This window comes from Felis catus, chromosome A1 (genome assembly GCF_018350175.1).
Source record: "Felis catus isolate Fca126 chromosome A1, F.catus_Fca126_mat1.0, whole genome shotgun sequence".
Classification (NCBI taxonomy): Eukaryota; Metazoa; Chordata; class Mammalia; order Carnivora; family Felidae; genus Felis; species Felis catus.
The window spans coordinates 25,588,365-25,614,931 of NC_058368.1; the positions used below are offsets into that span (position 1 = coordinate 25,588,365).

Consider the following 26,567-nt stretch of genomic DNA (forward strand, 5'->3'; position numbering starts at 1 on the left):
CTATTAAAAGCAAAAGTGACTAAGCTTTTGGAAATTGGTTAAGTAATGTGCAAACTGTTCCACGAAGGAGGAGGGCTGGGTATGAATGCGAGCCGCTGGGTTTAGCATCCCAAGAGCCATGTGGAGGACTACTTTTCCAAGGTAGTTACTAAACCCCATGGTTTACAGGGTGTGGAAGCTGTGCAAAACTCCCCAACTGATGCTTCGCTTCCCCTACCAATATCCTGCGGTTTTGCTGTTTTCTAAGCCCTCGGGTTGCCCGTATCTGAAAGCCCTCCCTGCACCTGCATTTTATCTGGCAGGCTTCCACTTCGCAGGCTTTCCTCCCACTGTTCACTCCACGCAGACTCTTCCCAGAGAGCCACGTGACTCGCTGACAACCTTTCAGTCTACTCAGAGGCCATCTTGTCAAGACCAAGCGAGGCCTTCTGACCATGCCATTTAAGCCCACGGCCCCACCACTCAGTCCCCTTTGCTTTGGTTTTCCTCCATGGCACTTCTCACCATCTAACATACTATGTATTTTACTTGCTTGCTGGCTTATCTGTCTCTACCCCAACCTCATGCAGGCTCCAGAAGGGCTTGGCTTTAAGGCTCAGTGCCATCTCCTCAATGTTCAGGACAGTGCCCGGCATTTAGCACATAGGTGCTCAGTGTGTGTGTGTCACAGGATTGAAAGGATGACGGGAGACAGCTATGCACACTGCCGGGTTTCACCTGGATATGCTTCTTTTAAGAAAGAATGTTTCATGTCCCAAACTGCGGAATTTAGTGACTGTAGCGAAAAACATCACTCCCTTGCCCCGCTTCATTCCTGCTAGGCTATTTTTACTGTCCCAAGACACAATCTGCATATTTTTTTTTTCTTCTTTCTAAATAACTTGCTTCAACGATTACTTCTTGATTTTTCAGTTTCAGACTGAAAAATCTTCGGACTTTATGGAGGTATTACCTTCGGACTTTATGGAGGGTGACAAGCTTGGAGAGGGTATGGAAGCTGTATACCGCCCCCCGCCCCATACCTTGCCCTGTGCGTCTCTTCCGTCTGGCTCTTCCTGAGTCCTCTCCTTTTATGGCAGACCGGTAATCTAGTAAGCAAAGTGTTTTCCTGAGGTCTACGAGCCGCTGTAGCAAATTAATCCAACCTAAAGGGGCAGGGGAATCCCCAATTTCTAGCAGCACAGGTGACCTGGACTTGCCATTGGCATCTGAAGTGGAGGGAGGAGGGGACAGTCCTGTAGGATGGATTCCTTACCGTGGGATCTGACGCTGGCCCCAGGTAGACTGTGTCAGAGCACGTCACCCTCCCAGCAAATAGATCTGTTCCTAACCCAGAAGCTCTCAGAACCCTGTCTTTTTTGAGTTTTTATGAAGGCTTTAATACCCAGGCACAACTGATTAAATCACTGGCCATTGGTGATTGGACTCAATCTCCCGCCCAGGAAGAGATGGGGTAAAACTGAAATTTTCAACCCTTCAATCACACACACTGTTGGGTCCACTGGCACTCTGCCTCCATCTTTAGGTGCCTTCCAGGAATGACCTCAAAACAAGAGACCCCTTTTATTGCCCTCATCACAGGAAATCCCAAAGGTTTTAGGACCTTTGCCAGAAATGGGGACAAAGATCAAATATTTGTCTTATTACAAATCACAACATTGCAAAGTGTAAATTTTTTTTTTTTTTTTTAACTTGGAAGTGCTCCAGGAACCTAGTGGACCCAGTGTCTAATTTCCTGGAGAGCTCCCTCATCCAGGCTTTTGCCACCTTGCTGCCCTGTGGTCACATGGCCGGTCCGGGAGTGCCTCGGTCTCAGATTACAGTTTGCCTAAATCCCAAGTTTCTTTTCTATCTTGGTGAAGCAGCTCTCTAATAGCTTATTGAGAGGTTAGGAATTTTTTTGTGTGATTTTGCTTGTATAAAATACCCTTATTCTCTACATGATCGATAATTTGGCTAAGTATGGACTTCTAGATTAGGCAGTGAATTTCTGTGTAAGTGGTGAGGCCTAGAAGGAGGGAGTATGAAAAATACGGTGCATTGTTCAGCAGGAAGCCCAAGTGTGTCCCCACAAGACATGGGAGCTATTACACGTGACTTTTACCTGCAGTATCTTGTAAGATTAGATTTTTCTTAGACTTTTTTTTTTTTAATGTCTATTTTTGAGAGAGAAACAGTGCAAGTGGGCTAGGGGCAGAAAGAGAGGGAGATGCAGAATCCGAAGCAGGCTCCAGGCTCTGAGCTGTCAGCACAGAGCCCGACGTGGGGCTCGAACTCAAACCGCGAGATCCTGATCTGAGCTGAAGTCGGATGTTTAACCGACTAAGCCACCCAGGTGCCCCTTACTTAGATTTCTTTACGTTTCCCTTATGTATAAATAACTTATTTTAAAAATGTGAAAGTAGCTATAAGCTTCCAGGTTATAGGAGGTTAGCAAAAGAAGAGGAAAACTTCAATTCCACCCCCCCCCCCATTATTTTGTTCTTCATTTATCTAATAGCAGCCTAGACTTAAATCTGAATACAGTCTAAGGTTCTGCGAGCACTCTAGTGATGAAGTTTTGGGGTGATGGGAGGGTTCCTGGGGTCCAGAGTCGACGGCCAAGAAAGAAGTCTTGATATCTTTGGTGCAAAAAGGTGATTTTTTACTAAAGCAAGGGGCCAGGATCCACGGGCAGAAAGAGCAGCACTCTAAGTGTGGAGGGTGACCATTGTATGCAGTCAATGCGGGGGGGGGGGGGGGGGGGGGGGGTGGAGATAAAGTCTAGAGGGAGTTTCCACAGAGACTTTCACATGCTAAAGACTTAGTGGAGGCCTAGCTATTGTCCAGCTAAGGTTGTTTTTCCCTCTAACAAAGCATTAACTTTGAGACAGTAGGGAGTTCCTGGACCTTAGGCTATGATGGGATTGCCTTTTTCTGGTAAACTGGTGGAGATTGTCATCAGTTTAACCATTTTTGTTGTTGTTGTTGTTGTTGTTGTTGTTGTTATTGTTTTGTCCTTTCCTGTTTTGGGGTAGCTGGGAGTGTCCAAGGAATAGCATACACATCCCACCTGGGGGACGGGGGTGCTGTAAGCCTGCATCTTGGCCCATGTTCCCTCATCACTAGGAGTCTGAAACCAATAGTGCTGTCATTAAATTGCCACTTTATTATTTTTTCTTAATGTTTATTTTGAGAGAGAGAGAGAGAGAGAGAGAGAGCGAGCGAGCATGCGAGCTGGGGAGAAGCAGAGAGAGAGGAAGAGAGAGAATCCCCTGCCCTGTCAGTGCAGGGCCTGACACAGGGCTCGAACTCCTGAACCATGAGATCATTCATTACCTGAGCCAAAATCGAGTCAGGCGCTTAACTGACTGAGCCGCCCAGGTGCCCCTAAATTGCCACTTTAAATCCTGCTTACTGTGGCTGGTCACACTCCTTCCTTATTTCCATGCCTTGGGCAAACAACAAGTTTCTTAACAGCCGACTTTTATTTTATTTTTTTATTTTGTTTTTTGTTTTTTATTTAAAAAAAAATTTTTTTTTAACGTTTATTTATTTTTGAGAAATAGAGAGACAGAGCATGAGCGGGGGGAGGGTCAGAGAGAGAGAGGGAGACAGAGAGTCTGAAACAGGCTCCAGGTTCTGAGCTGTCAGCACAGAGCACGACGCGGGGCTTGAACTCACGAACCGCGAGATCATGACCTGAGCCGAAGTCGGACGCTTAACCGACTGAGCCACCCAGGCGCCCCCCAACTTTTAATTTGTATACACATATGCTCTGTCTCCCAAAAATCTAACCTCAACTACCGAAGAAGGATCTTGCCTTGCATTGTCCTGACTCTAGTGCGGCTCTGCCCAAACTATCTGTGGTAAAAGGATGATTTTCTTTACATTTCAATCCGTTGTGGACTGGTAACTTTTGTAAAACACAATAAATACGAGTTACTGGAAAAGTGAACCAGGAAATCTAAAGGAAAAACACTTCTGTGTGGGGCTTTAGATACTCTTCACTTCTGGGGCGCTGGCTCGGTCAGTTAAGCGTCCGACTTCGGCTCAGGTCATGATCTCGCGGTCCGTGAGTTCGAGCCCCGTGTCGGGCTCTGTGCTGACCGCTCAGAGCCTGGAGCCTGCTTCAGGTTCTGTGTCTCCCTCTCTCTCTGCCCCTCCCCTGTTCACGCTCTGTCTCTCTCTGTCTCAAAAATAAATAAACGTTAAAAAATTAAAAAAATATATATAGTCTTCACTTCTGACATGCACTTTTGGTCACCAAATGTGTGCAGGTTTTCCCAGTCACCAAGCCACTCCATGACACCAGCTGGGTGTCCCACAATCTAACACAAATCTGACTCAGTCTACCTGGAGAGAGCATCAGATCCCACGTTAAGGAATCGGTCCTACAGGATTGCCCCCACCCCCCCTCAGATGCCAATCCTAAATCCAGGTCACCTTTGCTCCTAGAAATTGGGAGATTCCCACGCCTCCTCAGGTTGGATTAATTTGCTAGAGTGGTTCACAGACCTCAAGACAGTTTACTTACTAGACTGCCAGTTTACCATAAAAGGATAGGACTCAGGGGGACAGCCAGATGGAAGAGACAGGGGGGCAGCCAGATGGAAGAGACGCACAGGCAAGGCATGGGGGAAGGGGTACAGGGCTTCCACACCCTCTCCAAGCTTGTCACCCTCCCAGCATGTAGATATGTTCCCAACCCAGAAGCTCTCAGAACCGGGAGGCTTCGTTACATAAGCATCATTGACTAAATCATTGGCCGTTGGTAACTGAAGTCAGTCTCCAACCCTCCCCTCTCCCCTCCCAGGAAGTATGGGGCTGAAAGTTCCAACCCTTTCATCACTCAGCGGTTCCCCTGGCAACCAGCCCAGGTACACAGTAGGACTTTCCAAAAGTCACTCCGTTAACATGAATCAGATGTCACTGAAAGGGACTCGTTAGATACAAAAAAACACACACTTCACTTCTACCTTTGGGAGCTATTTCGAGATCCCGGCAACCAAAGAGGCCCTTATAGCTCTTATCGCTTAGGGCTTAGGAAATTACAAAGGCTTAAAGTGCTAAATGCTGGGAACCCAGGAGAAGACAGAAATATCTGTTGCTTATTATGAACCACAATATCATGGAAAGAAAATACAAAAGTATAGATACTACAGTTCTAAACTCTTGTTTATTAGATATTGAGGTTATATATTTTTTTAATTTTTTTTTCATTTATTTATTTTTGAGAGAGAGAGCACAAGTGGGGAAGGTCAGAGAGAGAAGGAGACCAAATCCAGAGCAGGCTCCAGGCTCTGAGCTGTCAGCACAAAGCCTGACGCGGGGCTCGAACTCACAAACTGAGATCATGACCAGAGCCGGAGTCGGACGCCTAACCGACTGAGCCACCCAGGCGCCCCTTTGGGTTCTATTTTCATACCCAACAAACAAAATTATTCTGTTAAATTGCCTTAAAAAGTCCTGTTAAATGAACTAAACAAAGAGGCCAGTAGACTGAGGTGGCCCTAATACTTTAGCAGCCTGTGAGAGCAGACCAAAGTGCCTAAGTCTAAGAAACCAAAAGCTAAGGACAACCAATCAGAAACAACCCAAAGCCTGCAACCCCGGAAGCTGCAGCCAATCAAATAATTTCCCTGCTTTGTTTCCGCCGTTCCATAGGCAGGTCTTTCCCTGAGCTCTTGTTGCTGGAATCCCCCCAAACATTTCTGGTCTGGTGGAGCCCGAGTCAAATCATTTCTTGCTCATAAACTCTGATTCTTTTTTTTATTATTATTTTTTGTTAATATGCCTCGGTTTATCTTTCATCTCAACCTCTGCTCCAGGCTGTGGACCACATGTTGAGTAACTGTGCTGGCCTGAATAGTGCCCGGTGTGGAGTCCTGACCATTGCCATCCAAGCACACCAACCCTTGTTTTCACACACTACACACGTCAGCCTGTCTTTCAAAAACCTCCACAATGTGTCCCGCGCGTACTTTTAAAACACCACACTTTGTTGCTGTATCATGTATACGCAAGCCACGGTATCCATTTCAAGTGTACGTACGATTTGATGAATTTTGATGGATGTGTCTACCCTCGAAACCACCACTGATGAGGGAGTATAAGGCAAGCTGAGGACAAAGTACAAGCGAGCACACTCTGCCCCCCGCGCCCACCCCCCCCCCCCCCCCAACCAGGTGGGAATGTGATATTCCGCAGGCACTCCCGGCTGCGCCGGAACAAAGGGAAGGACAGAAAACAAATGGTTAAACTCATATCATCTCCATCAGTTTACAAATATCTTAGTAATATGACAAGAAAAGGGCAATCTTATAAATAGCCTAAAGTCCAGGAACTCCCTACTGTCTTAATGTTTTGCTAGAGGGAAAAACAAGCTTAGCTTGCTAATAGCTGGGCCTCCGGTAACCTATGTATATAACCAACCCCAGTGCGGCTCTTTCTGCCCACGGGTCCTGTCCCTGTGCTGTGATAAAATCACCCTTTTGCCCCAAAGACGTCTCCAAGAATTCATTCTTGGTCATCAGCTCCGCACTCCCTCACTACCCCAAAACCTCATCACCACCACAATCCTGCTACAAAGCATCTCTGTTACCCCAAAGATATGCCTCGCGCCCCTTTGTAGTCCATTTGGCCACAGTTCGAGGGCCAAAGTCACACTGCTTCTGTAACCAGAGGTTAGTTCTGCGTTTCCTTTCATTCGTTTTAATGACGCTGAGATTCATCCATGCTGTGGATGTATCAGCAATTTTTTCCTTTATAGTGGCGTTCCAGTTGGAGCCTGCTGATGTTTCTAGTTTTTGGTTACTGTGAATAAGGCCACTACGAGCATCCATGTGTTGGCCTGCGAGTGGGCATATGTTTCACTTCTCTTGGGTGAATACCTAGGAGTGGAATGGCCAGGCGGTACGTACGATAGGTGAATGTTGAACTCCACACCTCTTTTTCTCACAATTTCTATTTCCTACCTTCCCTCCTACCCACCCTTGAGCCATACTGAACTACTTTCTTTTTCTCAGACGGGTCAAGATCTCCTTTCTCGTCACCATTCTTCAGGTTACTCCTTTGGCCTACAACATCCCTTTCCCTATCATTCCATCTACCTTAGTTGGGTTCAAGCACCAACTCCACAAAGTTCTCTTTCTTCCTCTCCGTTAGAGGTGACTGCTCCCCTCTGTGGGAAAGCCCGCAGAACTATACCTTTCTCAGAGCTTGCCTCCTGCGCTAGATTCTAAGTATTCCTGATAGTGGGGTCCAGTCTGGAAGCTTCCCACCCCCCACAGGGCCTGGTTCAGTTCTTTACATAGGGTAGGCATTCGGTAAACCTCTGCTGAATTAAGGAACATAATTAGTGAAGCATGGAAAGGGCCAGTATATATGGTATTTGAGAAAAGGGAATAAGTAAATTACTTGGAGAGAAGAAAGCTAATGGAGGTTACAATAGCTCCTTTGTGACGTTATTTGAGGTATATATGTGTGTGTGTATATATATACGTGTGTGTATATATATGTATATATGTGTATATATGTATATATGTATATGTATATATGTGTATGTATATATGTGTGTGTGTATATATATATATATTTTTTAAACATTTATTCATTTTTTGAGAGACAGAGAGAGACAATGCGAGGGACTGGCAGAGAGAGAGGGAGACACAGAACCTGAAGCAGGCTCCAGGCTCTGAGCTGTCAGCCCAGAGCCCAACTCGGAACCCATGGACTGTGGGATCATGACCCAAGCTGAAGATGGAAACTTAACTGACTGAGCCACCCAGGCACCCCATGACAACCTCATTTGAAAAAAGACTAAATAAATACTTGTCTACCTTACGTGATGTGAGGATTTATTCAAAGGGTGACGAAATATTCCGGTTCTCCCTCCCCCAATTGACCTGCTTGCATATCTGAAATTGGATCATTAAAGATCCATTCCTATCTAGGATCGAGTATCAACAGTTGGTAATATCACAAAAAAAGAGATAAGCAGGCATAAAGTGCCTCCTGATGAAAGAACACAATACCACCTATGAAACGGTCTTGTGAAAAAGAGCAAATCTGAATCTGGTTGATGTGCAACTCAACCAAAGTACTGCATCTTCAGGAACAGAATGTATTAAACTCTATTACAGAGATGCCATCACCAAAATCCTGAGTGGCGGGGGGGGGGGGGGGGGGGGGGAAGGGTGGAATAACTGGGTTTTTTCTTTTAAACAAATAAAGTAAGGGGCGCCTGGGTGGCTCAGTCGGTTAAGCGTCCAACTTCAGCTCTGGTCATGATCTCACGGTCCGTGAGTTCGAGCCCCGTGTCAGGCTCTGTGCTGACAACTCAGAGCCTGGAGCCTGCTTCGGATTCTGTATCTCCCTCTCTCTCTGCCCCTCCCCTGTTCATGCTCTGTCTCTCTGTCTCAAAAATACATAAAAACATTAAAAATTTAAATAAATTGAAAGAAAAAAGAAAGAGGCAAGCTATAGATTAAGAAACTAAAAAGATAGAGCAGGCAATTGTAATTTATATGGACCTTATTTGGATCCTGATTGAAAAATAAATTGTAAAAAAAAAAAGAATTATGACATTGATGATATTATGCCTTTTTTTTTTAAGAGTCTTAATCTTTTAGAGAACATTATAGACAAAGGGGGAAGTGGACGGTGATAGAGATGAAAGGAGATTGGCAATGAGTTGATAATTAAGCAGCTGGATGATGGGTACATGAAGGTTTGATATATTATTGAAATTTCCATCCTCAAGAATTAAAAACATAAAAATGCTCCCTTTGGAGCCCCCTTTTGGGGGGCTCAAAAGGCTTTTTTTAAAAAGGTAAGTCATTCCCAGTAGGTTAACACATTAACAAATGATAAATTATTCACATCTTAGCCCTTGACGTTTCTAAGAGCTGACGTGAAATGTTCACCCTCCTCAGCCCTGCCTTTTACCACCTCAGCCCCCCCCTTCTCCAGCTCCCCCCTCATTGACGCCCAGCCAGTCCCCCCACACCCTCCACCTTCCTGCACCTATCTCCTGTTCGTGCCATCCTGTCTGCCGGAATGCTCCCTCTTCCATCCCCTACTCGGCTGACGCCACCAATCTTGAAAGATTCAGACCAGTGTCGCTTTCTCCCAGCGCCCCGTCATTGTCCTCCATTGGAACATATCACCGCACCCTTGATGCGCACCTAGGAGCTTTGATCAAACTGCTGTCTCCATACACTCAGCACGTCGTGTTACATTGTAATGGAGAATTCCACCTTCTTCTCCAGTTTAAATCACAATAGATATTTTGGGTGGATTACCTCTTTTGGTTAATCTATCTAATCTCAGCAGGGTGAGACCACCTTCGTTGAGAGGCAGGGTTAAGGCCTGTCCTTTAGCCGGAGTTAAGCAGGCGGTACTCAGGTTTAATGGTGTGGATCCCCGCAAACTCAAATAGCTACAGGTGCTGACAGGTTGTGTGTCTGAGGGAGGCAGGCCGAGGAGAGACTAGCAAAAGGGAGAGCCCGTGCCCTTGCTGAAAGGTGTTTTACCACCTAGCTCAGTGGGCTGTGGGCCCCGGGGCACGAGGGCCCAATATTGTCAGGCCTTCTGATTTTTCCTTTTTTTTTTTTTTTAACGTTTATTTATTTTTGAGACAAAAAGAGACAGAACATGAACGGGGGAGGGTCAGAGAGACAGGGAGGAAGACACAGAATCTGAAACAGGCTCCAGGCTCCGAGTAGTCAGCACAGAGCCCGACGCGGGGCTCGAACTCACGGACCTCAAGATCATGACCTGAGCCGAAGTCGGCCGCTTAACCGACTGAGCCACCCAGGCGCCCCAGGCCTTCGGATTTTTCAAGAAAATCTAGGCATCTCCTCTTGCATAGGCTCCTTCCGGGGCCCAAATGTTGTATAAAACTTGCAAAAATAAGATACCGTGTCTGTAATCAGTTAAGGCTGCTGTCTCCTTCTACTTTGCTTTCCTTTATGTCATTCTCCCTCTAAAAGTGGGTGGCACTGGAGTGGATGTAGACATTTCTGGAATCCAAGTGTAGTAGAGGGAAGTTGACTTGGGGGTGTGTTTAGTGGGATGTATTTAATCATGGTTGGCGGCCATTTACATGTATAATTCAGTTACTACCAGTCATGCTGGCCTGGGAATAACTTCCAGAAATTCTACCACCCACTGGACAATTCACCTAGAACTGTGATGTGTTACTTAAAGATGAAAAGACAGAGGTGAGAGGTGGTATGATATATACTTTTTTTTTTTTTTTAAGTTTAATCATTTATTTTAAGAGAGAAAAAGTACCAGTGTGGGGAGGGACAGAGAGAAAGGGAGACATAGAATCCGAAGCAGGCTCTAGGTGGAGCCCAACACGGGGCTCGAACTCACGAGCCACCATGAGATCATGAACGGAGCCAAAGAGTTGGACGCTCAACCGACTGACCCACCCAGGTGCCCCAAGAGGTCGTACGATATAAACCCTGAGTGACCAACATTGGAAACATGTAGGTGGGGAAAAAGTAACAAGGCATACAATGAATGGAAACAGAAACAAGTCTATGGAAAAGTCATACACTTCTTAGATGAATAAAACTCTCTATAAAATTATGTTACATTTTATACAAATAGAGGCATAAGAGTCCAGCACTGTCAGATCTTTTGATTTTTTTCAAGAGTAATCAGAGGCCCATATGTTTTGGAGATATCTGCGGAATGAAATGGTGGCCAATAAAAAAATATATTTTTTGCAATATATATGGAAAATATTGAAATTGAGAGGCAACTCATTAAAATATTGTTACTTTTTAAGTATCAGCTTCTTAAAATTAGAAATTTGAAAAATTTTTTTTCATTCTAACCCATGGGTTTTTAGCTTTTTTTCCTATGGCCCTCTGTGGCAGTGTGAAGCAGCCTATTAACCTCTTCTCAAAATAATGTTTTGTTGTTGTTGTTGTTGTTTTAATTTTTTTTTTTAATTTTTATTTTTAAGTAGGCTCCATGCCCAACCTGGGGCTCGAACTCATTACCCTGAGATCAAGAGTTGCATGCCCTACGAACTGAGCCAGCCAGGCACCACAGAGTAATGTTTTTAAATGTATAAAATAAAGTATATATGATTACAAAGGACACCACTGAAATACAGTTTTAAATGAACCAATTTATAATGTCATATTTGCTTCCGCGTGCATTAAATACAAAGATTCACTGGCAGACCTAATAACTACTGAAATATTAAAGTCATGATGGACGGGGCACCTGGGTGGCTCGGTCCGTTAAGCATCTGACTCTTGATTTCGGCTCAGATCATGATCATGGTTCATGGGATCAAGCCCCACATCGGTCTCTGCACTGACAGCCTGCTTGGGATTCTCTCTCTCTCTCTCTCTCTCTCTCTCTCTCTCTCTGCCCCTCCCCCTCCTCTATCAAAATAAATAAGTAAACTTAAAAAAATAATGATGAGCATAAAGGATATTCTGAACTATCTGTACAATTGCATTGTCATATGTGACAAAATCAAAGTATTATTATTAGTATAAAGTATGGTTATTAGTATTTAGTATAAAGTCAAAGTACTGTATTAGTGACAAGGTCAAAGGTAATGTTCTTACTACTGTAGTGTGTTGCTTGCATTTATAATAGAAAAATATACTAATTTTCAGTTACAGGTTAAAGAAAATAAAGATGTACTTTTTTTCTACCCATGTGCATACCTCCATAGGAGGGTGTGAAAAGGTGTCCATGGACCCCCAAGGTAAGAACGCCTTACAACAGCCACTCTCATACCTAACTCTGGAGTCATAATTTTATGTTTATTTCCTTAAGTGGGGCCTCCCCAGTTATATCAGCTTTAGGCCCTATAACACCTGGATCTTCAAAATAAACCCGGGCAATGACCACTTCTCATCATCTTCACAGGGAACACAGGGCCAAGCCACCGCCATTTTTCATCTGCCACTGTCCGCAGGCTGGCTAACTGCTCTGCCCAGGACCCGGTCTATTCTCCCTTCACCCGCAGGCGGGTGAGCTTTAACAACCCCAGTCCCTTCTGTAAGGCCTCCAACACACCCTCCCACAGCTTCCCAGGTCTCTGGAGGAGGCCCACCGTGAGGTGGTCCCCTGCCCTGTGATTTCATCTCCAGCAACCCCCCTCACTCAAATATCCCCCCCCCACACTCCTGGCTTTCTTTTTCCCGGGGATGTCCACGTGGCTTACATTTCTTCTCATTTCTTAAGGTCTCTGCTCTCCTATCAGCAAGGAAGACCTTTCCTAACCAACCACCTAACAGAGCAACCCTCCTGGATACGGTATTACCTCCTGATACGTTATATATTTCCCGGCTACTGTTTATCCCTCTCCCTGCACCCATTAGAATGGAAGTTCCACGAAAACAGGGACATGTCAGGGCCATGTGTTTTTTTTTGTTTTTGTTTTTCTTTTTTTTTTTTTTTCTTTTTTTTTTAGTTTTAGTGTCTAGAATACTTTCCACCGGGCGCTTTGTAGATATTTGCTGAATAATTGACAAAACAAGAACTCGGCGCAGAAAAGAATATGAGCTTAAAGTCTAACAAGGGTGTTGACATTGAGCAAAATTCTGCGTGGAAAGAAGAAATGCCAGGAAAAGGCCCAAAATTCACGTTTCTGGAAAGCAGACTGTACCCGCTGCCCCCCATCTCTCACTTTTTATTTTTTTTTCAACGTTTATTTATTTTTGGGACAGAGAGAGACAGAGCATGAACGGGGGAGGGGCAGAGAGAGAGGGAGACACAGAATCAGAAACAGGCTCCAGGCTCTGAGCCATCATCCCAGAGCCTGACGCGGGGCTCGAACTCCCAGACCGCGAGATCGTGACCTGGCTGAAGTCGGACGCTTAACCGACTGCGCCACCCAGGCGCCCCGCATCTCTCACTTTTTAAACAGAGTCAAAGGCCTCAAGGGCCATTTGCCTGCCCACCGCTGCTTGCCCCCTCGTAGGGCCACATGTCAAGATATTTGTCCGGAAAATCGCCATTATTATGGTGACGTTTAAAGGTGTTTACCTGTCTGCTTTTGGTGTAGCGCCAGATCTTCTGGGGACATTCAATGGACACACAGACTTTTTGGAGGGACTTGTGATGTGGACCCCTGCGGACCATCCTAGGGAAAAATCAAAGACCCACCGTTCAGAACCACACCCACAGCCCTAGAGAGGAGGACAGATTTCTGTCTGCCGGAGACGGCTGGGCGCCCCCTCGGAAGTGCGGCAGCCACAGACCCACGACCCGCCGGCCCTCCCCCGCCTCCGTCCGCTCCCGGGCGTCCGAGAGTCCCCGGCGCGCGGCCGCCCTCCCCGCCCCGGGCCCCCCGCCCGCGCCACCCCTGCCCACAGCGGCGAGGACAGGGGGGCCGGCTCCGGGAGCAGGGGCCGGGGTGGGGGTGGGGGTGAGGTGGGACCGAGCACTCCCCGGGAGAGGACACGGCTCGGCGCCAGCCTCGCCTCGCCCCGAGAGGCCGGGAGCGCGAGGCCGCCGGGGCCCGCAGCCCGCCCGGTGCGCGTGCTGTTCGCCAGAGGGCAACTGGTGCCTGGGGGCCGGGGGGAGGGGGGCAGGGGGCGCCTCCATCTTCCCAGCCTCTCCCGACCTGCCTTTGCCTAGCAGGATGCCCTCGAACTTGCCCAAATCGAACAATAAGCCCCAGCAACTCCTCGGCGTGACCCCTCTCCGCCTCCCCCTCAATCCTGTTTTCCAGGGACTAAGACGAGAAGCAGCCGTTCCGGATTCGCCGGTTGCAGCCACTGGACAGACCGAGCGGCTGCTCGCTCCCTTTGGGGAGCGCGAAAGTGAAGCCTAATTGACAACTGGTTTGCAGCACAAACAGCTGAAGGGTCTTGCCTGGGGCCTCTCTCGGTGCGTCCACCGAAGGAAACGTCGCCTGGAGGGGGCGCCTGCTGCGCGGCTGGGACCGTCCTGGGAGCGGCCCAAGGAAAGAGAAAGCAAGGTCGGGAGAAAACACTCTTGAGGAGTACCTTTTAGGTGTAGTGAAGTTCCCTTCAGAACCAGGACGAAGCAGACATTTACAGAGCCTCAGGGAGAAGAGCCCAGACTCGGCTCTTTGCTTAGCAGCATAGTGTTCATAAAACCATTAAGTGAAAACGCACAATAAAAGACAGGTGGTACCAAAGTACCGGGATGCTGCTGCGTCCCATGATTAAAATGCTTGATGGCTAAATGGAGAGAGAGAGAGAGAAGAGAGGAGAGAGGAGAGAAAGAGAGAGTATTGCTTCTAGATATGTCTTTGCAGGAAGATACCAAACATTCTCTTGGGAATGAACGGAAATGATGCTGTTGGTACATTAAGTTCAGTCTAATTCTGTTATTATTTTGTGGTGTGGGCATGCTAAGACGGCCAAAGTGGTTAGCCTTGATCTTTTATGAATTTATTCTTTCCAAAGATATTAAGTACTATAAAGCTCTTCATGCACACATCAGCTTTTTGTATCGTTTTGTGACTATTTTCCCTCTATTCCTGCCCTTTCCTAACTCAAAGAAAGGCAAAGGCAGGGAAAACGATGACATGGTGGGGAGGGTAAACTGATAATATTGAAATCTTGCCCCAGGGTCTTTTGGAACCAGCAAAAATTAAAATATAAGAGCAGTTGAGTTCATCATTGCTATTCTAGCTCTCCAGAAAAATTTAACAAACTTTGCAAGCATTTCTCCAAGACTTGCCAGGAGAATTAGACTGGATGGTGGAATTGCTATGATGTTATTAAAATTGGTACAACCAATAGCCATAAATCATTAGTTGCACCACTAAGGTATAGATACGTGTAGGAAAGAATGAAAAATATATGCAACACGGTAAAAAAAAAAGTATGTAGGTATATTCTTTTTGAAAATCAAAATGCCCAGCTGTTGCATCCGTAGTGTATGTATAGAAAAGGGACTTCACTAAATTAAACTCCGATATGTACTTAAAGGGACCAGTAATGTTTGCGTGGTGTAATCTCTTAGCAGGCCACCAGATGGCGCGCAGGTTTGGTTCCTACAAAACAAGTTGTAGTTCAAAAGGCTCCGTGAGACTCAGCCCGTGACTGTTTCAACGCTTGGCCGTCTCCTTCCTGGAAGGTGGCACGGACATGCAGGGCTGGTAACCCTAGGCCCACTGATGTGAACTCGAAGACGTCCGGGCTAATGCCCGCTGCTGGCTTGGACAGTCTTGGATCTTGTTTTCTGTTGTGGTTTGCTGCTGAGGAGGAGGAAGTTCCTTCTCCCCTCTCTCCCAGCTTATCCACCTGCAAGGACTCTTCCGGTGCTGCTGATCGACAGCACTACCTGGAAAAGTGTAATTACAGCCTAATGAATAGGTAGGTATGAATGGGAGGGGGCGTCCACCCACAAATGAGTGAAATCAGTTCTACATAATCAAAAGAACTTTGTCATGTGTTCTAAAATGTAACGTTCTGAATAAATACTGGAATTCCTTTTATTTTCAAATACATATCTGAATACCTATCCTTTTATATTCAAATACACATCTGAATCTTTTTAGCCTTGTTTACTGTGACTCACTGTATTATTTATTGCTGTTACAAATAACACCCAAATTTAGTGGGTTTTTTTAATGTTTATTTTGAGAGAGAGTGTGTGTGTGTATGTGGAGGGAGAGAGAGAGCGAGAGCGAGAGCGAGAGAGAGAGAACCCCAAGCAGGCTCCCCCACTGTCAGCAGAGAGCCGGATATAGTCTCAAATTCACTAACCAGGAAATCATGACCTGAGCCGAAATCTAGAGTACCGTGAGCTCACGACCTGAGCCGAAATCGAGAGTGGGAGGCTTAACCGACTGAGTCACCCAAGCATCCCCCCCCCCCACCCAGTTTTTGTGTTTTAAAACAATAATAAACACTGCTTATCTTGCAGCTTCTATAGGTCAGGAGTTCAGGCGTGATTTAGTTTGGGACCTTTCTCGTGAAGCTGTCAGAATGTTAAGCCGCGTCTGTAATCATCTGAATCCGGCCGGGCTGGGGCGGGGGGCACTTCTGAGAAGCTCATTCACATGTGCGCTGGTAGGAGGCCTCAATTCCTCACCCCACGGACCTCATCCTAGGGCTGTTTTGAGCGGCCCGGTGATAGGAAGCTGGGATTCCCCAGAGCGAGAGAGCCAATAGACAGCAAGGTAGAAGGCACAGCACCTTTCATGACCTCGCTTCGGAAGTCACACACCGTCATTCCCTCAACACCAGCCATATTCAGCGTGGGAGGGAGCGGACTACCCAGGGGTGTGAGTATCAGGAAGTAGGGGGTCCTCCAAAACCCCCTTGGATGCTGTCTACAACTGGCCTTGTTTTCCGAATGCAGATCTAAGTCTCTTTCAAATGGACATTTTACCTTGTTTACTGTTATTCTTCCTGTTTGGAAAATGTGTACTTGAGCCACTTTTTAAACGTATACCGGAAGTGTACTTCCCTATGAGTACAAAGGCCTCCCTCCTCCCGCCGATCAGAAAACAATTTCTAAAGAGGTGTGTGTTGGGGAATGTGTGTGTGTCCTGTAATAATACAGTGCGCATATGATATCTCACAACTATAAAAACCGATGTGTTAGGGAGAAGTTGTCTGGTAGGGAATGCTCTCGTTTCAACATTCAGACTTTCTAGCAAATGACAAATTAATAAAATTCAATAAAGGTTATTCAGGGAGTTACTGGGTCACTTTGCTTCATAATTAATAATCCCAAGAATTTTTTTGCATGGCCTGACACTAGCCGTCTGTGAATGGTACCCGGGATGATTCTTATATTCTCTTTTCACAAATAAGGGCTCTAAGGCAGAGCAGCTTTAAGCAACTTCAGGATTGGAGACTGGCTGAGTATTTATAGTTCCAACCCACAATGACCTTGGATGCCATTAAAAAGTTAATAGGAGACTGACTCTCGCTCAGAAAACAGCCTCCACTTCTGTCACAGCAGAGACAGTGCCCAGGCATCAAAGAGCTATGTCATTGATCCCCACACAGGATGGATGCTGCGACAGTTCCAACAGTGTCCCTTGGCTTCGGAAACGTACCTGTGTGCAATGCCCTTCGCAATGACCTTTAGGGGGAAAGGACCTGCAAGGGTAACCCAGGCCAAGAGATTTTCTTTGTGCCGAGAAAGTCAAGCTTAACGAACATCCGGGGAATCTGGTTGTTTCTTCTTCTGTTTCCTCTTTCTTCTGAACACTAGGTCTCCACATCTTCTATACAGGGGCGCCTGGTTGGCTTAGTGAAGCATGAGACTCTTCATCTTGGGGTTGTGAGTTTGAGCTCTATGTTGGCAGTAGAGGTTCCCTAATAAAAAAAAATTAGGGGTGCCTGGGTGGCTCAGTCGATTAAGTGTCCACCTTGGGCTCAGTCATGATCTCCCCATTAGTGAATTTGAGACCCACATCATTTGAGACCTGCTTCAGATCCTCTGTCTCCCTCCCTGCCCCTCCCCCGCTCGTGCTCTTTCTTTCAAAAATAAACATAAAAAATAAAAAAAAATTAATGTTTATTTTTGAGAGAGAGAGCGAGCATGAATGGGGGAGGGGCAGAGAGAGAGAGAGAGAGGGAAACACAGAATCCGAAGCAGGCTCCAGGCTCTGAGCCATCAGCACAGAACCTGACCCGGGGCTTGAACCCACAAACCGCGAGACCATGACCTGAGGTGAAGTCGGAAGCTTAATTAACTGAGCCACCCAGGCACCCCCCCAAAAATTTTTTTTTAAGTTAAAAAAAAAAAGACTAGTAACAAAGATATTCTGTGGGGGATGGAAGTAAGCCAAGTTCCACCCAAACCATCCACCTTGGTACCCATTCTAGGACAGTTTATCTTAGTTATTAGGAACATATGGCTTTTGGAGGTAGAGAGACTTGAATATAAATTCTGTCACTTCTCATTGGCTATGTGACCCTGGGCGCTGTATTTAATCTCTCTAAGGCTCAATTTGGAATTGAGGATATGAATATGAATATAATTATATGGAACATAAAGATAATTATATTATCTGTGGAATATGAAGAAAATTATATTTATCTTCCTGGGCAGTTGTGATGTGATAGATCTATCTATCTATCTCTCTAAAACCCAACATGACATTACATAGGATTTTTCTCAAAAAACTGAATAAACTCTGGGAAAAATTAGGGCAGTGAGAATATGTGATGTCCCAAATTTAGGTCCTCCACATGCTGGCATTTCAGGATCCCCAGAATCATGGCCAGGTTCCCACCTGCTCACCACAAAGCAAAGTCTGTTAGTTCACACGTCCTGCCCACACATAAAGCTCCTAATCAAACAGCCAAGTCCCTTATTTAAAAAATGTGAACAAATAAGCAAGAATCATAAAGAAAGCCTGCAGCACAAAAGAGAAAGAGATAATTCACAACAAACAGAAAACAGAAATAATTCAGGAGACAGAAAAGAACAACAACAAACAATACCCTCTAATTAACATCCTCAGAGAAATTCACAAAGGCAGAACAGCTATAAAGGATGACATGAAATTAACAAAAAATAAACAGAGCTCTTGGAGATGGAACAATTTTAATTAAAAACCTTATAAATTGAAGGATTGGAAGATAAAAATGGGGACATTTTGCAGAACAAATTTTCTTATACAACAAAATAAAAAATTGCAAAGATTAGACACTTAAAGAATCAGTCTAGGAACCGAGCTCTGATTGACAGTAGCTCAAAAGAGAGCGAACGGAGAAAATGGAGGAGAGGAAATTATGAAAGAAATATAACAAATAATTTCCCTGAGATGAAGGGATGTCTTCAAACTAAATGCTATATTGAGTGTTGAGCCCAGTAAATGTTAAAAGTCCCATACTAGGACACCTCAGGTATTTCACTATTACATACCAGAAAAGACAATGTGTCTTAGCATGGGTCACATTTAGTAAAACGTCAGAACGCTGAAGATAAAGAACACTAAAACACCCCAATAAAGAAAAATATTAGTATCAGTCCCAGGAACTATACGCTAAGTACCAGGAATTCTTCAAAGCACTACTCTATTAAATCATTGAATCGTTAACAACAGCCCTATGAGTAGATGCTATCGTCATTCCTGCTTCACAGACAAGGAAACTGAAGTCACCAACAGTGACAAGAGTCAGCAAACAGTAAAAGAGCCAAGGTGGAAACTCGCCAGTCTACTGGCAGGGCCCACTCCCTTAACCACTACACACACACCCTCGCAACACTTCACCCCCACGAGGGAGGTGCAGCCTTCTCCGGCCATACTGGATGCTAAACAGAATGGCTCAATGCCTCAGTATTTCTGAAGAAAATGATTTCAGCCTGTAATTCTATACCCAACCAAATTATCAATGAGGGAGGAGGGAGAATAAAGACATTTTCAGGCAGTTCAGATGGAGAACACTTGCTTCCTATATACCTTTTTTTAGCAAGCTATTTTGAGGATGTAATCCTCAAAAATGAGGGAGAAAACAACAACAACAACAACAACAACAACAACAAAAGAGTAGTAAGAGGACTCCCCAGAATGACAGAGATGTGTGATCCAGTTTAAAGAAAGATGACTGAAGTTCCCGGAGAGGAAAGAGGAACTCTACGGAGTTGCTAGTATTAAACTTGAGTGTACACACAGCCAGCAAATATATGTACAGCTAGATAAACGTATAAATAAATGTATGGCTAGATAAAGATACAGAGGGGAAGCAAAAAGGTACGTTTAAACTCCACGAGGGGTGCCTGGCTGGGGTAGTCAGTAAAGCATGTGACTCTTGATCTTGGGGTTGTAAGTTCAAGCCCCATGTTGGGTGTAGAGATTATTTAAAAATAAAAAATAAAATAAATCATTAAAAAAAACAACAACAACAACTCCGGGAAAACAAAAAGCTCTAGAAGAAGGTCATGGTCTAGATGAAAAGAGACTGGAAGCAGGAGGCAGACATGGCTTAGGTACTGTTGCTTTTCCTCCTAAGTCCTCTGTGCTGGTTGATCTGTTAGTCACAGACACGGTGCTTTGATGACAATATTTATATCTATATCTAGGTATAATCTTTTTAAGGAGTTAAGCATCCATAGCTGAGTGGGTTGAAATAAGGAGAAGCTGATTCCTTCATGCAGGAGTTGATTCTACAGCAAGATTCCGAATCAAAACAAAAACATGAATAGGCAGCTAGGAACACGAATGCTTTGAGTACATTTAAACTCTGCGAAGAAAATTTACAAAGTAGGAATCCGACCTTGATTCGGTAGAAAGAAACCTATTCAGTCAAGGTAGAGAAAGTTCACCGTGTGTCTATTTGAAACAAAGGTGGGTACACAGGGGTTGGAAGGGCTGGTGTTCCCTAGTAGTTATGGAAACGTGGCTTTCCCGGCAGATTTGCACGCTGTTTGCACATCAGATCCTGAAGCATGAGGGAAATCAGGGTGGAAGTCAGGCCTGGACACAGCACAACTGCTGCTGCTTGATGCTCATAAACAAGATGCCAACCCCTCCCTCAAGGCCAGTGGCCCCTGACCTGGTGTGGTTGCTCAGAGCACAGAGATCTATGGGCTAGGATGCTCCGGGTAGCACTGTTTCCAAAGCCGAAGAAAACAAAACCCAGGCCTGGCAACACCCTAAATGCATGTTATTAGTGGGCCATTTAAATAAAAATCATGGTACATCCATATCATAAGTCCTACAAAGCTGTTCAAAGGAGAAGGCTGGGTTGTATTAACTAATACGGAAAGATGTCCCTCATGTATTAAGCAACAGAGGCAATTTGCAGAAGAGCATACATACTATGGGCCTATTAAACATACGTATCTATACGTGCTACAAAATGTACCTATGTAATTTTTAAAAACCCTAGTTAGTAAAGTAAAATGCATGAGGCCTCTTACTTTTGTCATCGGCTTCTCTGGGGAGTGAAGACGGAAGTCGAGAAAGCAACAAGGCAAGGTTAAAAAGCCAGGGAGGGCTGGGGGTGGGGGGGTGGACCAGAAAGAATCAGTGGACTGGCCGTGAAGCACAGTGGTTAGTGAGGATGCGCAGCTGAGAAAGGATCCCCAGGACCAATGTGTCTGGTGGGACCCAACCCTACTTGTCCACCTTCCACTGGGAGCTTGTTCAAATCCAGAGGCGCTGTGACCAGCACCGGCAGCTCAGTGGCACTACCAGAGAGACCTTCCAAGGCGGTGGGTGGAGGGGCGTGGGCGGGGTGCTGGGCTGGCCGTGGATGACAGTCAGAGCTCTCACGCATTGAGCGTCTAATCACAGTGAACAGCGGCCTCTTAGTTGATACTAATGTCTGTCATCTGTTAAGCCCTACTGTGTGTTACAAGTATTAGCTCATTTTATCCTGGGACAAAGCTAAAAGATAGATGCAGAGTAATTATTAGGCAGGCAGGCTTAGAGAGGGCAGGTAACTAGCCTCAGGTCACACAGCCATAGTAAGAAGCAAAGCTCAGAATCAGAGATCAAATGCTAATTTCTACGAAGAGGCTTAACTACTTACCCCACGAATGACCTCCCCCCCCCCCCCCCCACTATTCTATACTTTCCCAATTTTCTATAAGGGACACACATTCTTCATTGTCAGGGGTGGGAATCGAATTTAACAAATCATATCCCAGTATGTTTTAGTCAAGGGGGGTTCCTTGACTAAGGGTGGGAAGTTTCTCCGTGCAGGTGAGCACAGGAACTAAGGTGATGCTAGGGGAGGAGCCAGGATCTGCAGGAGGGTGGGGGTGCGGGGAGGGACACTAAGGCAGGGGAAAAGTAGAAGTTGGAGACTGGAAAGAGACACAGGGGCCAAGGAGGGAGGAGAGGGAGAGAGGAAGGGCCTTTGTCCCAGCCCTGGGTCCAGCACGATGCTGGATCATAGCCGGTGGCTGCTGATGCCTCGCTGGGCACCTCTGCCCTGGGCTCTCTGTCCACTAGCGCTGGCTGGATTCCTTCAGTTTGGGGACGGATGGGCAGAGCTGGGGAAAACTCATCTCCCTCTGGACGGCCTCAGTTTCCTCAACACAGGGAAGAATTAACCTTCGACAAGAGCTGCTGGGCACGCGGACAACAGCTCAACGGGGTTTAAAAATTGTAACCTTCCCAAGACTCTCAAGACTCCTCACCCAGGAAACAGAGCAGGCTCCCGTTCCTCAAGCTGAATTCAGGAAGACAAAAGTCTGCTCCTCCCAGAAACCATCTGGAGTGTGCCGGGGCTGAAGGCGGTAGCGGTGCCCATCACTCCTGTGCAGAGTTCTGGCAGGTCGGCACGCAGGAGCAGTGATCCCAGGGCGCAGCTTCAGAAGGGAGGTAGGGGGATGTTTCCACTCCATTTCCGCCCTGCCCAGGCTTCCTTCAGCTCTACACACCATCACCATCATCATCATCATCATCATCCACCTAACTGAGGATATCTGACGGTTTGGATTTACTGCCAAACTCTTCCATTCTTAACTCCTCTGGCTCATCTCCCTCAGTTCCAAGAACCATCACCTCCATGCCCCCAACTCCCATCTCCACACCTCCAGTCTCTAGTTCCACATCTTCAATTTCAGTGTCCCGACTGCAGTTCACACTCAAGTCCAAATGGGAATTGTCAGTGTTTTGCTACGTCAGTCTATAGCAAATAAATACAAAGCCATTGTCATCAGTCCATCTTGGATCTTCTCCTTCACTCCCCAAATCCGCTGCTAACTCTGGTTCTTTCTTTCTTCAGAACATCTCCAGAACTTCTTGTCCATTTCCATCCTAGTTCTCAACTTTGTTGTTTATCAGTTTATTCACTTAACAAATAGTTATTAAATGTCTGTCGTGTGCCAAGCACTATGCCGGACAGAGTCAAACACCACTCGCAAATTTCAATTTGGTGGGAGGAGTGCGAGACTGTGGCCTTCACGCACGGCAGCATGGGGTGTCCCTCGCCAGCCCCCCTCCACACCCCCTGCCTCTGGCACCCGCTGCTGACCAGCCAGGCCAGGCAGTCTGAGCTTCAGGAGCGGTCCCGACCACACAAATTCTTCCCAAGGGTCTAGGAGTCTTAGTAGTGCCTCTCCTGCGTAATTTTTACATTTCCTATAAATTGTTACTCTAGCACATTTCTTTTTTAATTTTTTTTTTTTTTTAAAGTTTATGTTGAGAGAGAGAGCACGCACGGGCAGGGGGAGGGCAGAGAGAGAGGGGGAGAGAGAGAATTCCAAGCAGGCTCCGTACTGTCAGTGTAGAGCCCGAGGCGGGGCTTGAGCCCATGAACCATGAGGTCATGTCCTGAGCTGAAATCTAGAACCAGACAACTGACGGAGCCACCCAGGCGCCCCATGCTAGTAGCACACTTCTTAAAAAAGGAAACTTAAAATATCAGCAAGAAAAACGCTCACAGGTCCCTTCAATCATATTAGTGGAGCGACACCAATGAGGACAGAGCTCCTAAAGCCTCGACATTTGAGAGACAACGAAAAGGACACGATAGTCACTAGTTCTGCAGGTTTTGTAAGCTCAGTACTTGTACTGAGTGAGTCTCAGAATGTGATCTTCTGCAGAACATGAGCTTAGTTCCTGATGGATGAGCTCTCATAAAGCAGAACGCTGGAGTGAGTACTCAAAGAGATGGACCTATAAACCGCATCATTACATCACTGCACTTTTCTCCCTTGTCTTAGGGTCCATGGGACTGATTTATTCAATTTTTTGCTTCGGCCAGTTCTGTCATTTATAACTCAAAGGGCCCAGGGTAATAAAATAACATTTGCATATTATTTTACAGGGGATAAAGTTTACCTTCACGATAAACAAAGCAAGGCAGGCACTTTGGTCATACCCTCCAGAAAATGCAGAGAAACAGAGGCTATTCCCAAACAGCTGTTTGAACCTACGTTCCTGCCCAAAAACCTATGCTCCTTCCAATCAAACTCCCTGCCTCTGCACGGGACGTTTTAAGTGATCTCAGACTGTCTGAGAATGGGCGTGGTTCACATTGTTTATACATGATAAATGGAAGGAACGCGATTAGGAGTTGTTTGCAATACTTGTTAATTTCAATTACACCCATAGTCTGATTTCTTCTTTAGGTGCTTCTAATTTCTTTCAAATTCTAGACAATGGGGCCTGAAGTCATTTTGCAAGACCTCAGACTTTCCTTAATGCAAGTGGTGAAAAGCCTTAAGGTAATAATAATACGCTTCTCAGCTCAGCACATCCCTCCCTCCCTCCTCTCTCTCCTTCCCCACTCTAAGGAAGGAGTTATTTCTTCATCAATTGTCAAGTCTCTCTGCAGCCAAGTGAGGGGACAGCGCCAGGTGCCCGGACAGCTACATGACATTCCTGCAGGTCTGACTGACAGAGCTAAATTTCCTCTGTCAGGTCCTTGAAAAATATGCTGAAGAAGACAGCCCCCCGGGCTGGTCCCACTGCTTGCTTTCGACCATATAACGCTCTTTTTCACCAACCTGAACGCTGAGGTCAGTCCCAGTGTTTTCAGCCAGCGAGCGAGAACTGCTATTCAACCCAATTTAAGTTAACTTGGCAAGGGAGACTTGGTGAGCTGTGGCATTTCCACCCTCTCCGAGCCCAAAAGTAGATCCTGTGTGTAGGTGTAGCCTCCACTTTGATAAATGACAGAGTTGTGCACTCATTTTATCTGAGGATGGAAGGCAGCGAATAGCTGTTTTCAAAATAAGGTTGATTCATCATTTGAAGAGACCTGGAACGAGGTCTCCCGTCAAGCTGGCTCTAGGTAGGAGAAAACCAACTGTTGCCCCAAAACAAAAATGTGCCCAGACTCCTTGTTACCCAACAACGCGAGGGGCTCACCGGTTCAAAGATGTCTACATCTCCTTGTGTGTCATGGGAGCTAATTAAGGCACAAACCCAGTAGGAATTCTGAGCGTCACATCCTGTTCTATTTTTCACCGCTCGGTACCCCAGAGCGCGTAGGCCTCAAGGGTGTGATTGGAAGTGTCTGCCTTCCAAGGAGTGACCATAAAGAGGCGTTTTCTGAACCTATTCTTAGCGCTCTTATCCCCTCAGATGTACGAGCCAGACCAAGCAGGGCAAGGAAATCAGAGTAGACACCGAAGAGAAGAAACCAAGGGGCCTGAAACCCCGAGCGACTGAGCTGCTATTTCGAAGGGTGAGTTTACGCACACTGGGGCGACAAGCGCTTGCCCCCTCCTCGCATTGTCTACATCCGGGCACTCAGCCTAAGGAGGACCCTAACCAGGAAAACTGACAGGAGGGGAGGGAATCCAGGGCTGGCTAGGCGTTGGGTGGACGGAACTGCTTGCCAGCTCTGGTGGCCCCGGGGGCAGGTGGAGACCTGGTCTTGGGGCACCTGAACCAAGGTCTGAAGTGGTTCAAGGGCTGGAGGGGGCGGTCAATATTTCTCTGTTTTTTTTTTTTTTTTCCCAAACTGGAGTTACCGTTTGGTCTGCTGGATAAAAACAACTGCCGTTGGTTTTCCTATGTCCTCAGCCTTTCATCCCTGTTAGCAGCTTTTGGCCATTTCCCGTGAGATGGCTAGAAATGAAAGATGTGAAACGCAGGTTACTTTTACCATTCAGTGACAGCAGCTCTGGAAACATTTTCAACAAAAACGTTTATTGAACATATACTATGTGGCAGGCACCATGCTGCTTTACAAACGCTTCTCACTTAACCCTCTCAGCCCCTGCTGGGAACAGGCATCCTCACCCCCAGGCTTCAGGTGACAGCGGGGTGGTCTCACAAGGCGTCTGGTCACACTCAGCGTGGAGTCACTCTCGGGTTTCTCAGGGTAGGCTGTGGGGTGTGATGCGTGATAGGTAGATACCACCGAGCTTCCTGAAACACAGGAAAGCCTGAACCCTTCCTACAAGCTGTTTACGGCCAGGAAAACACCACCACCCTTTTAATTAATTTTGTAGTTGAAAATTTTGATGAGTGCGGCTATTTCCAGACCTGGTTGGTCATCAGCAGTAACCGTGGAGCTTTATAAAAATACAGAGCTGGAGCCCCCTCCCCGAGGGATGGGTTTCAGTTCTCGCAGGTAATGCCTGCCATCCATATTTTCACTCCCCTGCTCCCCCTTGTTTCTGATGACTAGGTAGGTTCGAGAATCCTGGGGCTGGAGAGAGGTTGTGGCACTGGCAGCGAGGGCACGCTGGCCCCAAGCTCCGTCACCGTGGGGCCCTGCGGTGTGGCGTTTACCTTTCTGTGCCTTTGTTTCTGTGTCTGTAGAATGGGGACAGAAACAGCTGTTGAATTCTTCGAGATGCTGAGGGTGTTTCTTCAGTGCTCACTAGCAACGTGGAAGCACAAGAAGTACAAGCGTCACGTTAACTTTCTCAGAACTGGAGATCAAAGCTTTCTGATTTGTTGCTGATGTCATGTGTAAAGTGTAGGTCACGTTGCTCCCACCGCCATGTTGGTTTTTCCCTCTTCTCATGCACTCGATAGAGGAGTCCTTTATACAGCCGGGTTTGTGTGTAAGCACACTATACACATTGTTTCTTCCATAGGTTGAGTTTTCCATCTTTACACGTGAATCCTAGGAATTTTAGAACTTGAAGGGCCTTTTCCTCCTAATTTTCACCATTACCTTTAAATTCACTGGTGGAGCTCCCCCCCCCCCCCCCCCCCCCCAGGGCTCTTCTTTCTTTAG

General features: G+C 46.3%; 2 long non-coding RNA genes across 3 annotated transcripts; both read left to right on the forward strand.

The window, feature by feature from the left end:
- Positions 1–11,347: 11,347 nt before the first annotated feature.
- LOC109498077 lies at positions 11,348–13,277 on the forward strand. The gene is made up of 3 exons (XR_002154656.3): positions 11,348–11,993; positions 12,208–12,279; positions 13,031–13,277. It is a non-coding gene; the product is annotated as an uncharacterized LOC109498077 (long non-coding RNA).
- Positions 13,278–13,368: 91 nt separating this feature from the next.
- LOC111559737 lies at positions 13,369–15,507 on the forward strand. 2 transcript variants are annotated; one of them, XR_002740875.2, is made up of 3 exons: positions 13,369–13,500; positions 13,700–13,948; positions 14,965–15,507. It is a non-coding gene; the product is annotated as an uncharacterized LOC111559737 (long non-coding RNA). The 2 variants fall into 2 exon arrangements; XR_006594865.1 differs by lacking the exon at positions 13,369–13,500 and having other exon boundaries at positions 13,514–13,948.
- Positions 15,508–26,567: the final 11,060 nt, after the last annotated feature.